General features: G+C 47.1%; 1 protein-coding gene across 3 annotated transcripts in view; it reads left to right on the forward strand.

The window, feature by feature from the left end:
- Positions 1-9,391: 9,391 nt before the first annotated feature.
- The window catches only part of EPHX1 (epoxide hydrolase 1), a 47,827-nt gene continuing 41,617 nt past the window's right edge, over positions 9,392-15,601 (forward strand). Inside the window, exons 1-2 of one of the 3 annotated variants that reach the window (XM_039529273.1) lie at positions 9,950-10,087; positions 11,455-11,534. The gene's annotated coding sequence lies outside the window, so the exon portion shown is untranslated. Of the gene's footprint in view, positions 9,480-9,948; positions 10,088-11,454; positions 11,535-15,601 lie in introns of those variants that run through there. The other 2 variants (XM_039529276.1, XM_039529272.1) reach the window with 2 other exon arrangements.

A 15,601-nucleotide genomic window follows, 5' to 3' on the forward strand; every position in this document is an offset into this window, starting at 1 on the left:
TCCCAGGGGTTTAAATAGACTCTCTTGTGGGTGGAGACCCCCTCCTCTCTCCTATGCAAAGTCCAGCTCCAAGATGGAATTTGAGTCACATGGGCAAGTCACATGTCCATGCATGACTCAGTTTTTACAGGGAGCAGCCATTGCTTACATGCTACCTTGAACGTCCGCAGGTAGACTTCTTATGTGGATTGGAGCCTTCCAAGATTCATTGTCCTTTAAGTGTTTCATGATTGGGCACTTAATTCGCACATTCCTTTCTCAAGAAGCTGACCAAATGCTCTACTAAGGCTACTTCTGAATATTGGCTGTAAACTTGCTTGATTTCAAGTACAAAAATGATATATGTATACAAACAGGAGGAATGTATTCAGTAGATCATAACCTTTACAGAGATATGTTACATGGTATATGTAGCATAAAACATATTCCAGTTATCTCACATATACATTCATAAGCCTCATGGGATACACTCTCACTGGTATTTCAATGGGCATTGGAAATAGAATGCTTGTGTTCTGGAAGATGCATTCCATCTTTAACCAATGCAGAAAGGACTCCACAAGGAACTGTTATTCAACAAAATGGAGCACTTCTCCTCTTGGACTCAACAACACCATTTGTCTGGAATATGCTGAGATCCCTGCTATCCTAGAATATCTACTTACCCTTAAGTCTCTGGGTCTTGCACCCAGTTCTCTTTGAGTACATTTAGCAGTAATCAGAGCTTTCCAGCCCGGGGTAACCCTATGATCTTCACTTATCTTATCACACCTAGATTTCTGAAGGGACTTCTTAGATCCTTTCCAACATTGGTGGTGATCATATCTCAGTGGGACCTCCAGTTTTGTTCTATCATCTCTCATTAAACCTCCCTTTCAAGTCTCTAGCCACATGCTCAAAGGCCCCTCTGTCTATGAAGGTGGCCTTTGCAATGGCTATATCAGCTAGAAGAGTCAGTGAGCTGGGGATGCTCATGGGGAACCCACCATATACTACCATCTATAAAGAAAAGGTCTATTTACACCCCCACTCCACATTTGTCCCTGAAGTAGTTTGTTTCATAAGTCAGATCATCCACTTACCAGTATTTTTTCCTAAACCGTATGCCGCAGATGAAGAGAGAAGGCTGCATTCTCTGAATGTCTAAAGAGCTTTGTTTTTTTATCTACAAAGAATATTAGAAAGACAGCTAAACTATTTGTTTCCATAGCAGAAAATCAAGGGACACACTCTATGGGGGTAGAGACTTTTAAAATGGATCTCTGGTTGTATTATCTTTTGTTACCAACTAGCCTGCATCCCCTTGCCCCACACCCAGTGGAAGGGGTGAGGGCTCATTCCATCAGAGGGCAAGCAGCCTCTTCTATGTATCTGAGAGACCTATCCCTACTAGAGAGATGTAGAGGAGCTACTTGGAGCTCTTTCCATATCTTCACCAGACATTATGCTCTGGTCCTGGTTTCCACTGCAGATATACCTGTGGGGACAGCAGTATTACAGTCAAGAATCACTTCTGCATCCTTGCACCCCCCTCCTGTTTGATTGCTGTTTGTTTATTCTCCCACGTGTGGAATACACAGAGGGACCATCACTTTAAAAAGAAATGGAGGTTACTTACCTGTAACGGGAGGTTCTTTGAGATGTGTGGTCCCTATCTCTATTCCACTACCTGCCATCCATCCCCTCTGCTGCAGGAACTGGAAAATCGTCGGCCCACACCAACCTTTATGCCCTTGATTTAGGGCATGAGAAAAGTTATGGTGCATGTGCAAGCCAATGGACATTGCTTGCAAAAAAAAAAAAATTCCAGACTCAAGTGCATGGTGTGCATGCATACTCACATGTGGAATACAGACAGGGACCACACATCTCAAAGAACCTCCAGTTACACATAAATAACCTCCATTATTTGTTGTGGCTGGAGGCACTATAGAAAATATCTCTCTCCACCCTAATGTTGTTCTGCCTTTAGTGAATATCTGTTCTCTGCATTAGTGTGGTCCCAAGGGGGAAACTTGTTCTCTTGGTAAGGCTGCATTATTTTCCCAATAAGAAGAATACCACGATTTTTTTAAAAGTGGGGTAGTTATTTAGCAGAGTAACCAACATCAAGAGTTCACCATCCTTCGTTTATTATATACACTTCATAGCTCTCATCCCTGTGGTATTTAATGCCTTGCATTATAATGGCCTTGTTGCTGTTAGAAGAATGTGGACTTAAATAAGATTATCTGAAGTTGGTCTGGTGGGAGTGAAGCCAAAAATAAAAAAGTGTAGTCACTAAATGTTTCTAGGGTTTGTTACTCTGATACAACTACAGACCCCATTGTTGCAGATATAACCACAGTCTATGCCAGAACCAAGGGTTATTTTAATTTTGTGTGCCAAAATTCATTTTTTCCTTGAGCAGCATGATGGTAACAGATTTGCTTTCTGCCACTGTAAAAATGTCTTGCAACTATTAAAGAAAGGTCAACTGAAAAGGCACTGAGACATGCATCTAATAGAGAAACCTGGATTCTTATATCCATTATATTTTTTTCCTCTAACAGAGATTGGATTTGTGCCCAGAAGTTGTGAATTTGGGATATAGCCATGATATTTGGGCACATATTCCTTCCTTACTGCATTTTCTCTATTACAAACCTGAAACAGCTATGTTCATTTTTATTCTGTACTGTTGTATTTATAAAAGATATTAACTACTATTTTCTATTTGAAATTCAAGGCAGCCTTGAAGATGCTGTATATACTACATCTGCCTGACGACTTTGATCTTGTGCTCATGTTTCCTTTTTTGAGCTCATGCTATGGTATTTTGCTCACTAGAATTTAAACAAGAGTAGTAGTGACAAGTGTCTCTCTAGGGTGTGTTATCTTTTGAAGATCTAGGGGACAGTGAGTACATCTTGCGTCTAAGAGGAGCCTACACTCAGAAAGGGACTTCTTTGTAAAGCACTGTCTACGCAAGGAGCAAAATTTCCCAGATCAGTATGGGATGGATTTTTTTTCTTGAACATTACAATCCGTGCAGTGTTTTTATCTATATAGTAGTTTGGCTAATATAGGTCTGGCGGTGGGGGGAAAGAATTCCTCACACTGGTTAGGGAAAATATGTTCAAATCATGTTTACCATGTTTAAACATGCATGGCCACATGTGTAACACAGTTCTGCAACCACTATGTGGCAAAGGCCTAAAAGGCTTGCCAAAGTAATTTAAGCCTTGGAACTGCATGGCCTCCCTAGCACATGTGTAAAACACATTCCTGTCAATAAATAAGTGCTTCCCAATGGTTTACATACATGTCAAATAATGTTATTATTAGACTTGCTTCTATCAAGGCTAAATACTGATTTAGTCTGAATCATTTCAGTCTGCATCATTTTATTGCCAATGTGGATTAAAAACTACCTGAAGGCTCTCACTTCTGGCCTATAGTTTAGTGGCTTTCCAAAAGCTCCCAAAATCCATTGCTTCGGGGAGCTGTGCTGCAAATAAGCATTGCCACTGAAAAAGTTTACACCACCACTAGAGTGGATGCTGGTAAAACTGCAACAGTTCAAAACACCAGTAATCAGAGCTAGTAAGGAGGCATTGAATTGTGTGTGTTCAATCACACTAATTTGATAAGGGACCCTTTAATTCTCTAGACAGTCATAGGCCCTGTTCACAGTGGCTTTACAGTCGGTGTTTAAACATGGCTTAAATGTGTTTGCAGCCATGTTAAAACTGGTATAAACATGTTGAAAAAGCCACTATGGACAGTGTGGTGCTTAAACATCAAATTAGAACCTAACTACTTTAATATGGGGTGTTCACCAGTGGGTGAGCCATGCAAATCAGATTTGCATCCTCACATTTATGTTCTGTAGGAAAAGGGAGTTGAATTCTAGGCTAATTATTCTCAATAGAAGACGCATCTAATTTGTTTCTTATATCTTGTTTTAGGGATAGTCTGCATGGGGGTGAGTGGCTGGTAGCTGGGACAGATAACTATTCTGAAATCATTGCAACTACGCAGCTGGCTTTTACCTACTTTCCCCTGAATCAATGTGCACTGATTTTTTTTTTTAAATAAGCTCTTAACATTGTGGGTGAGAATCCCCTGATGCTTTGTCCTACTAGTGGGCTCCATTCATTTTGGGATTTTTCTCACAGGGTGTTGTGGGATGCCTACCACAAGCTACTGGAATTCTGGGACTTGGAGTCACAGTAGCAAAATTTCCAAGATTCCTCTCCTGGCATCCCATGATTAATCTTTTGCAAGTCAGCACATTTTCAAACTACAGCCAACCAACCCAGGGGTAATATAGCTGCATGCTGTGGACTTTCCAGAGCAGGAGGCATGATTGGATTCATCTAGATAAATGTTCTCTTTCTGGTTAAACTATCAACATTTCATTCATCTAGGCTTTTATGGTAATGCTTGCTTATAGAATTATAGGGATTTACTGGAACACTGAAAGTAATAATTCCAACACACACAGAGATAGGTCTTGATTTCTGTCAGATCAGATACAACTTTGTAACAACACACAAGACAACTTAACACTAAGGACTTCCACCTTGTGTTTAGCTGTAACACACTGAATACGTTTCCCAGGTATGAGGAAAACTTCCGTGTAAGCTTGAAAGCTTGTCTCTTTCACTAAGAAGTTGGTCCAATAAAACACATTTCCTCACCCACCTTGTTTTTCTAAGATCCTGGGACCGATATGGCTACAACAACACTGTGTACAGCAAAGTTTACCAATAGCATTTCTATAGCTATCATTACAGCCTTGAACCATATAGAGCCTGGGTTTGTGGAAAGGAAACTCATTCTTCCTGACTTCAACAAGAGCAGTCTGCAAGCTCTTCAAGGAACTGTACACTGAATATATTCAAAATCTTTGCTGGAGACTTGTTAGAATCCAGCAATCCATTTTTGTCTGCCTTGTGTTCCATGCTTTTTAATACTTTTACATGCTACCTTTGCTGATTAATCTATAAGCTGCTTCTTACTATGATTAGATATTGGCAGGTCTATAGCCATTTCTATCACAGACAGCTGGTCTTAGTTTTTGTTTTGTTTTTTAAACCACTCCCACTGTTCCCACAAGATAAAAGCAACTCTCTAACCATGTTTATAATTCCATTTCATCAGTGAATTTTTCTTCTTCTCTGGTTCATCAGAATCCTATGTGCTTTCACAGACAGCCCTGTAATAGTCTCTGCTGTGGCCATATCCTCTTTCTCTGGATCTAACTCATTGTGTTATCACCACTCCCTGCTTAAAGTTCCTTTTTCTGATATATAGCATCTTGGGCTTAGCACATTTTCCAGGGAGGCCAGTGTGTTTTACTACATCATCCACACAGTTTTCACTCATTTGTTTCCTGTCCCCAAAGTCTTCTGTTGTAGTTGCTCATGTTTGCTGCTTTCATTCCACTGACATTTGCATGCTCATATTTCCCAGTAAACTGCACTTTCATGCATGCTCATATTTCCCTGCTCCTTCACTTTCATGCACATTTCTTCTGTTCTGGAATTAGGTCTGATGTTATCTGCCTCATCTCAGATTACGTATGAGAATTTACTCTGTACTCATTGCTCTTAAATGTCTATCTGTAAACAGGTTTCAGAGTGGTAGCCATGTTAGTCTGTATCAGTAAAAATAACGAGGAGTCCTTGTGGCACCTTAGAGACTAACAAATTTATTTTGGCATAAGCTTTTGTGGGCTAGAATCCACTTCATCAGATGCATGGATTGGAAAATACAGGAGTGGGTATAAACACATGAAAAGATATGAGTTGTCTTACCAAGTATGAGATCAGTCTAACGAGACAATTTAAATTAACAGCAGGGTACCAAGGGAGGAAAAATAACTTTTGAAGCCACTCTCATTACTGGGATTCCTCATTATTTTTATCTCTAAATAGACATGTTAAAGTATTAATATAACAGCCCTAATAATATCACAACATTAAGACACTGCAGGGCATAAAAAACCTGTAGTTTTCTAAAGTACATTCATTCAGACCAGTGTTTCTCAACCTTTTTATGCAGCTCTGCCTCCCTAACCAGCCAGGCATGACCCTGCTTCCCTAACCAGCCCGACATGACCCCACCCCCCTGCCGTGACCACTCCCTGCATGTGGCTCCAGCACTCCAGCTGGGGGAGGTGTGCCGCCCACCTTCCCGTGCTCTGGGGCCAGGGCACTCCAGGATTAGGGCCGCACACCACCCACCTTCATGGGCGCCAACTTATATGGGCTCGTGGGGCTAAAGCCCCAGGAATATTCACAATCAGGGGCTCTGCTCCACCAATATTTGGAGCTAGGTTTCGCCCCTTTAAATCCCAGCCGCCGCCGGGAGTCAGAGGGCTCTGGGCTGCCGGCAGCAGCGGGGAGCCCAGAGCCTTTTAAATCCCAGCCGCGGCTGGGAATCAGAGGGCTCTGGGCTGCCTGCAACCGCGGGGAGCCCAGAGCCCTTTAAATCCCAGCCGCGGCCGGGAATCAGAGGGCTCTGGGCTGCCTGCAACCGCGGGGAGCCCAGAGCCCTTTAAATCTCAGCCGCGGCTGGGAATCAGAGGGCTCTGGGCTGCCGGCAGCAGCGGGGAGCCCAGAGCCTTTTAAATCCCAGCCGCGGCTGGGAATCAGAGGGCTCTGGGCTGCCGGCAGCAGCGGGGAGCCCAGAGCCCTTTAAATCCCAGCCGCGGCTGGGAATCAGAGGGCTCTGCGCTGCCCGCTGCGGTGGGGAGCCCAGAGCCCTTTAAATCTCAGCCGGCTGGGAATCAGAGGGCTCTGGGCTGCCTGCAACCGCGGGGAGCCTAGAGCCCTTTAAATCTCAGCCGTGGCCGGGAATCAGAGGGCTCTGCGCTGCCCGCAGGGGCAGAGAGCCCAGAGCCCTTTGAATCCCAGCTGCGGCGGCTGGGATTTAAAGGGCTCAGGGCTCCCTGCAGCTGCCAGCAGCCCAGAGCCCTTTGAATCCCAGCCCCTGGCCGCTGATTGCCCCCTCCCCAGACCCCTGCCCCAACTGCCTCCCAGGACCCCCACCCCCTATCTAAGCACCACTGGTCCTTGTCCCCCGATTACCCCCTCCCGAGACAACTACCCCTTGGGACCCCAACCCCTATCTAAGCCTCCCTTCTCCTTGTCCCCAACTGCTCCCTCCTGAGACCCCACCCAACTTCCCCCCAGGACCCTACCCCCTACCTGTCCCCTGATAAACCCCCTGGACTCCCATGCCTATCCAATTGCTGCCTGTCCCCTGACTGCCCCTCTGAACCTCTGCCCCATCCAACCCCCTCTGCTCCTTGTCCCTTGACAGGCCCCCAGAACCTCCTACCCCTTCTCCAACCCCCAAACCGCTTACTGGGGGTTGGAGAAGGGCAGCAGGAGGGTACGGGGGGAGCCCAGGGCTGGGAAGGGGGGCAGTAAAATTATTTTTTGCTTGGGGCAGCAAAAAACCTAGAGCCGGCCCTGCCCGGAGCTTCCCTGCCTGAATGTAAAGAGCGCGCAGTGCGCGTCTCTCTCCCTTGCTGCTGCTGCTGCCGCCGCCTAAGGGCTACAGCATAACAGCAGTGCATGCTGCTGGTCAGGGCCGGCTCTAGCTTTTCTGCCGCCCCAGGCAGAAAGAAGAGCGCCGCCCCAGCGGCGCCGACCGCAGCCCCCGCCCCGAGCAGCGCAGCGCCGCCCTCCCCAGCGGCGGCCCGCAGCTGGCTACCGGTTGGTGTGGAGGTCAGGAGAGCAGCGCGAACAAGCTGACTCCTCTGCAGCTGGGGCAGGGGGCTTACTGCGGAAGAGTGGCGGGAGCTGGTAGCGCGGCCCTTCCCAGCTGCAGAGGAGGGGCCGCGGGACAAGCGGACCTCCTCTGCAGCCCGGGCAGGGCTGCGGCAACCCCAGGCGGAGCTGGTAGCGGCCCTTCCCGGCTGCAGAGGAGCGGCCTGTCCTCTGCAGCCGGGAAGAGCTCCGCCACTCTTAGGCACCTGCTTGTTTAGCTGGTGCCTTGCTGCTGGTGCTGTAGCACCTCAGGAGGGGGGAGTGGAGGGGCCGTGCCGTGCCCCTCACCATAATCCCATCTAGGTTGTAATTAATTTTGACTGAGTTGACCAGGACAATATCCCTAAGACCTGCAGACTTGTGGCTGCTGCTCTGTGACTTTTAAAGCAGATGAAGCCACTTTTGATTACAGCTTAAAACAAAACGATGCGGGTGAGAGGAGGAAGTGATTGATTGGTTTCACATAGGACCTGGAGTAAAATTGCTATAAAGGATTGTCTGAAACTGGTGTACAGACAAACTAGTGTGTGGCAAAGTCTTAAAATGACTGAGAATTGAAATATTTAATTGTAATGTGCTCTTAAATTAATCAGATTGCATCGACAATTGGGAACCATTTTTATACAGTGATGGTAAAATGTATATTGAAGTAGGCAAGTGCTGCTTCTGACTTTCCACTTTTAATTGACCCTTGTAATCTTGTGGCACTGACCATTGTAGCTTCATTTTATATCGGCTTACAGGGCGGGAGCGGGGGGGCACCACCATTTTGTGCCCCACCAAAAATTATACAAACCTGCTGCCTATGCCCACCTTCCTGGTGCTCCGGGGCTGGGGCCTCCCATGCTCCGGGTATGGAGAGGCTGGGGCCATATGCCACCTGCCCTTCTAGTGTTCCTTTGGGTCAGCGGGGCTAGCTGCAGGACTGGACTTGTGGCCGTGGCGGAAGGGGTGGCTCTGGACTCTGGTGAGGGGCGGGGCCGCAGACAGAAGGGGCGGGGCTGGGGGCTAGCCATGGCGGGTGACAACGTTTGGACTGAAAAGCCTGGCACGGCTCGGGCTTAGGCAGTGGGGGCTGAAACATGCAAATTAGCTTTGCAGGGCCTCAGGCAATTACCCTGCTTCCTATTCCCTAATGCGAGCCCTGTTTGTAACCCCCCTAAACCCGTCCTCTAGGTTGAGAAGCACTGCTTTCTGAGTTCTTACATTACTTTGCAAACAATGTGCTAAGCCTCACAATACCTCATTTTACAGATGGAGAAACTGAGCCACAGCAAGGTAAAGTGACTTGTCCAAGGTCACACAATGACAGTGTTTACTGCTGTGATTCCAAGACCTCTCAACTTGAGTTCATGCTTCATGTTGATCAGTCTGTTGCTGTAGGGTCTGTTGGTTAAGGAACTACCCTGACACATGGGTTCAGGTCCCTGTTCTTTCACAAGGTTCCTGTGTTCTTATCAAGTCATTCAGCAGCTCTCTGTGCCTTCCCCAGCTGTGAGATGGGATAGAATGACCAGACAGCAAGTGTGAAAAATCAGGCCATGGGGTGGGGTAACAGGAGCCTATATAAGAAAAAGACCCCAAAATTGGGACTGTCCCTATAAAATCAGGACAGCTGGTCACCCAAGCATAGTGATACTTCCCTGCCTCAGTGCTGGGAGAATAAAGGCACTGCTGTGAAGGCCTTTGAGCTCTGCTGTTGAAAAGCCCTAGGTAAGAACCAGCTGTTGCAAGGAGGGCTGGAGTACCTGATTGTTTTTGGGCCCAGGCTTGGCCAGCAATCCCACTGGAGAAAACAAACCTCTTCCCGGGCACATGCGGGGGCTTGGATTAGACTTCTTGTTATTTGCACTACTAAGGGGTCTGTCCCTGCAGCATGTGGGGGTTCGCTCCTATCCACGCAGCCCCCACACGGGCACTGGGAGCTTCTCTCCCACGAGCCGTGTCCACCCTCCCATCACTGCGGGTCCGACTCCCGCGAGGCACGGCAGGGCCGGGGGAGGGGCGGGCTCCGCTCCCAGAGGCAGGTCCCACGGCGGCCAGGGACCTCACCGGGGCCTCCACTCCCAACCTGTGGGCGGGGCCGCCCGGCCCGCGGAGGCGGGGATGCCGGTTCCCATCGCCCTGCCAGCGCGGCAGCTCCGGGTCCCCCGCCTCAGGCGGCGGGCGGGGCATGTGACCCGCCCTCTCCTCCCCTTGGCGGGCGGGCCCGCAGGGGCTGCCCCTCCCCCGGTCCCGGCGGAGCGCAGCGCACCACGGAGCTCGCAGGGCCAGGCTCGCGCGCCGGACTCAGCGACGGATCCGCCCCCGCCAGCTCGCAGGTACCTGCAGCCTCTGGGGTCGCTTTAGCGGGAGGTCGATTCCCGCCGCGCCGCGAAGCTCCTGGCCCTGCTGGCCCTAGGACACCGACCCCTCAGCCCCGGCGCGCTGAGCGGGGGTGCCCTGCTCCGCCCCCGCGGGAGGTGGCTGCCGGCCCTGCGGTCCGAGCTCGCGTGCCCCGGGCCGCCCAGCGGTACAACCCTCCTGCGGGACGGGCGTGGGCCAGGGCTGAGACCTGCTGCTGCGCACGGCTGGGAATCTGGGCCCACCCACGCTCTGATTTCAGACTTCAGCCTGGCAGAAGGGCCTCCGGCGCGGCTCGAAGTGCCCTCCTGTTGGTGGTTATTCCTGGGAGGGGCACGAGTTAATATGTAATACAGTTAACATCAAAACATGACATTGCAAGGCTGTTTCCTTACCAGTAACTCTGTCTTACGGGGGTGTGAGTGTCAGTGTCCATTTCATTTTAAAACGAGCATTAGGGCGAGTCAAAAATGAAACGGGTTCCCCCCCCCAATTATATTGTTTTCTACATTTAAAAAAAACAATTTGTAATAAGACTTTTAAAAATATAGAAATGTCCCATTTCGATGTTTCTGGAACCAAAAAAAAGTTTTGCTGTTTTTGTTTTGAAATGAATTTTTGTTTAGACATTTATTTTATATAAAAATTATAAAGGGTTGAAGCTGAAACATTTCAGATTTGTCCAAAAGAAGTGTTTAGGCTGACATTAAACTATTTGTTTTCTAATTTTGTGAAAATTTTTGAAACTTTGCCTTTTTGTCCTGATTCGTGATGATTTTTTTTTTATTTTGAATTTTTTTGCGGGATGGAAAATATGTTTTCCAACTAGCTCTGAGCATAATGGTTATCAAGTTGCACTCTGCTCTTGCCACTTTCAGTCATTAAAAAAATGATTTTAAACATTTAATTTACTTCTTCCCTATTTCCTCAGTTTGAACACTGAAAAAAGATAGATCGCTCTCACTTATATTTATTCTATTTTCTAGTCAACAGCACTTTCATGTTTTTATGCATTTAGCACAACATTCAATGTTTTGGTTGTGAATACTTCAGAGGAGTGCATTAAACTGTTTCCACTGAAGACTGATATCTAGAGAAAGATATGATGATGATGTTTTTGTAAACATTTACTTTTTTTTACCAAGTGACATCTTGTAATCATACTCTCATTCATGGGCATTAAAGACCACTTTTAGCTTCAGATACGTGTGTGAGCAGCTTCATTGGAAACTTCCCGAGTTTAAGATTTTTTACTTCACTACCATTAGCCGCCCTCCCGATTGAAAAACAAATGGTTTTCTGGATTTTCTTTTACTTTCTCTTCTATTCTGCGTTTTGTTTTGAGGGTGACAGAGAAAAAAATCTGAGCTGAATCCAGTTTCCTCTAGCCCTTGGTGAGAATTACTTCAGCACACTGAGAGAGCAGTAAGTGGCAAAGTACAGTAGTTTCATTGAGAGTAATCCTATTTCTTTTGTGTGTTGTGTCTAGATTAAGTTACATAAGGGCCTTGCTTACTATTACTGGAGGTTTGCCACTTGAATATGAGCGTCCCAAAAAGCTTGGCTAACTTTTTTTCTTCACTACTTACTAGCCCTTTAGTAAGAGAGAGTGGATTCCTAAGATTCTGCTGCTGTCTCTGTGCAGAAAAGGGCTCTGGATCCAAGCAGGAGAACCGAGAAATCAGAGCTTGGTAATGACTTTTAGCAGAATGATTACACTGAATTAGTTTTATTAGAGGTCCACAGCCCCAAGTTATCCAAAACTAGGAATAGGAATCTAAAATACACCTCTACCTCAATATAACGCTGTCCTCAGGAGCCAAAAAAATCTTATCGCGTTATAGGTGAAACTGCGTTATATCGAACTTGCTTTGATCCGCCGGAACGCGCAGCCCCGCCTCCCCGGAGCGCTGCTTTACCGTGTTATACCCGAATTCATGTTATATTGGGTGGTGTTATATCGGGGTAGGGGTGTATTTTAAAACATTTTTGTTATGTGTGATTTAATCCTCTTTAGCCTACGATGAAGAACCTCCCAGAAAAATGCACCCTAGGTATGAAGGAAAAGCATTGTTTTCAGCCTTGATTTGAATTATAGATTAATTATATAGACAGGGAAGGACCAGATGTGGTGGTTTGTTGTTCCAGCTCCCACCGCCACTACAGAGCTAAACTGCTCCTACACTAGTCCTACTATCTCCATTCCTTCCCTCCTCCCCCGCAAAAAAGCCAAAATATAGGATGTGCAGTTTAAATCAAACTAGGCAGCCATAAGATCTCTATGCCATTTGGGGGGAGGGATGCATTTTTTTTCAATTGCCAGTGAAGATGATGTTAAAGTAAAGGGGTGAGGGGAAATTGTTTGAGGCTATGTCTACACTACAGAGTAAAACCAACGCAAGTTACACCAATGATCATAAACTGCTATAATTGCATTGTTTGTGCGTGTTCACACAACACTTCTTGTGTCGTTGGAGCCCGTCCACAGTTGGTGCTCTAGCGTTGACAGAGAGAGCAGTGCACTGTGGGTAGCTATCCCACCGTGCAACTTGCCACCTTCTGCATCGTCTCATGATGCAGTTTTTTCTGTCTCATCATTCCATGGACTTTCGACTACGTTTTGCGCTGTTTTTTTTTAACAGCCCCGGTAAACTGTGCGCCCTCCATCTCTGCCTGAAAGCATGGATCCTGCACTGATCTCTAGTTTTGTGATCAGTGTTATGAACACACTGCGGCGGATCATGCAGTATTTCATGAGCTTCGAATCTGAACAGGATCCATGGTGCCTGTCCTGCTGTGTGCCATGGAAAGAAACAATTCCAGATTAAGTTTGGCATTCATGGAGTAGCTGCAGATGGTGGACCGTCACTTTTGGGCTCAGGAAACAAGCACAGAGTAGTGGGATCACATTGTTGTGCTGGTCTGGGATGATGAGCAGCGGCTGCAGAACTTTTGGACGTGCATAGCCACCTTTCTGGAACTGTGTGCTGAGCTCTCCCGCCCTGTCCTGTGGTGCAAGGGCACCAGAATAAGAGCATCTCTCTCAGTGGAGAAGTGCATGGCAATAGGTGTGTGGAAGCTGACAACTCCCGACTGCTACTGGTCAGTCGCGAATCAGTTTGAAGTTGGGAAGTCCACTTTGGGAGTTGTGTTCACGCAAGTGTTCAGGGCCATTAATTGAATCCTTTTATGAAGAACTGTGTCTGTGGTGTGTGCGTGAAATAGTGGACGGCTTTGTGGCAATAGGGCCTTCCCTAACTGCGGCAGGGTGATAGATGACACACACATCTCAATTTTGGCCCCGGACCATCTTGTGACGGAGTACATCAATAAAAAGGGGTACTTCTCTGTGGTATTGCAGGCCCTTGTGGGTCACCAGAGTCATTTCACTGATATCAACATGGGGTCGTTAGGGATAGTGCATGATGCACGCATTTTCAGGAACACTGGCCTGCACAGAAAGCTGCAAGCAGGGACTTTCTTTCCAGACCAGAAGATTCAAGAGGTGTTGAAATGCCTAAAGTGATCCTGGAGGACTCAGCATATCCCTTACTGCCATAGCTGATTAAGCCTTAAACGGGAAACCTGGACAGCATCAAGGAGCGCTTCAACAATAGGCTGAGCAGGTGCAGACTGATTGTTGAATGTGTGTTTGGCAGATTAAAGGCTCTCTGGCACTGTCTTTATGGCAGGTTAGACTTCAGTGAAGAAAATATTCCTATGGTCATAGCAGCCTGGTGTGCGCTGCATAATATTTGTGAGGCTACGGGTGAAACGTTTCCCCAGGGATGGAGTGGGAAGTCGGATTGCCTTGTGGCTCATTTTGAGCAGCCAGATACCAGGGCTGTTAGAGAGGCACAAGGTGGGGATATTGGAATCAGGGAGACTATGAGGCACCCTTTTGACAATGAGCACCAGTAACATGTTTTACTATAAAGCAGTTTACCATGCTTTGTTAACTTGTCGCCTTGAATGAAAATTTTGATGATTGCTTCCTGACCGTGATTTGTTGTCTGCAAATGTGCAAATTGCCACTGTGTATGAATTCCAGCAGCAGCCATTGTGTGTAGGAGATAAATAAAGATTGATTTTCTTTCAGAGAGTACATTTTTATTAAACAGCAGTAACCAATGCACACATAACGCTTTCTTGATAGGGACATAACACTAAGAGGAGCACTCTCTTGATGGAGGCTCTCATAGCTGTGTCTAAGTCCAGCTATCACTGGGGAACCTGTCCAAAGGAATGGAGTGAACAGGGTATACTGCAGCCTGGGAAGATGCAAGGAGTCTGGGGAGAGCATAGCTAGCAGTTCTGTATGGGCTGCAGGAGGGAGCGAGCTCACGTGTTCCGCCTGCAGCACAATTAGGGACTTCAGTATCTCTCTTTGGTCTCCATCACTTTTATCATTCACTCCTGGTCCTCTAAAATTCTCTCCTTGCCCTGCTTCCTCTCTTGGCTATCTATTTTTAATTTTTAATTGATTGTCTCTCTCCACACCCTCTGTTCTTCTTCTGCGGCATCAAAGGATTGGAGTACCCCTTAGAACATTTGCTCCTGGGTCACTTTCTGTCTGGCAGAGGCACTCCACCGGTGTCTAAGGGGTTCTCCTCAAGGCCACATCTGCAGAAACACAGGAAACAATAAACAGAGGCATGAAAGTGCACTCACAGCATTGAATCATAATAGTAAAATACCTCTTTCTCACTGTCCCTTGGCAAGCACATAGCTCAGTGAATGCCTTAAACATGGTGAGTTTGGCTGGGGTGGGGAAGAGGGTGTTCAAGATGAGGCAAAGGATCTAGGTGGTTTTTTAAGGGGATCGCTGCAAGTGACTAGGGACAATATTGTAAATTCTGCCACCATTCTCCATAGGCTTGTCATTGAAGCCAATATCTCACTCCTGAGGGTAAGCAAGGTTGCAAAGATGCATTTCCTACATACGTGCGACTTCACGCTGGGTCCCTATGCTGCTCGCCTATGTGCTGCTTTGGTCCCTGCACAAGTGATTGCCGATTGGCACGGGAAAGTTTCCTACAATAGGGGAAGGAACAAAGCAGCTCTGCCAAGGAGCCTTCCACAGAAGGTTAGCAAGTACCTCCGTGAAAGTTTCCTAGAGATTTCGCTGGAGGATTTATGTGAAATCTTGGTGTGCACCTGCAGGGTCCCACTGTGTAGTTGCATAGGGGAATGTGAAGCAGAGGTAAACACAGCTGGTCTTGTACATTTCTATCTCTTAACCCACTTCTAGCATATAACAAAGCAAAGGACAGCTCTACCTCATGTAACCGAGCAGTATCAACTCAAAATGAGCACTTACCAGAGCTCCCCTCCCCTGCATCATGTGCACCACAGACGGAGTGGCTTGAACCCTCTGGGGTTGAGAAGAGATCCTGGCTCGTCATGGTACTGGACAACCCTGTCACCTGTCCCATCTCGTCCACCACAAGGTTCGTGGAGGTGGGTTCACCGCCAAGGATGGCATCCAGCTC

The sequence above is a fragment of the Mauremys reevesii genome, linkage group 3 (genome assembly GCF_016161935.1).
Source record: "Mauremys reevesii isolate NIE-2019 linkage group 3, ASM1616193v1, whole genome shotgun sequence".
Classification (NCBI taxonomy): Eukaryota; Metazoa; Chordata; order Testudines; family Geoemydidae; genus Mauremys; species Mauremys reevesii.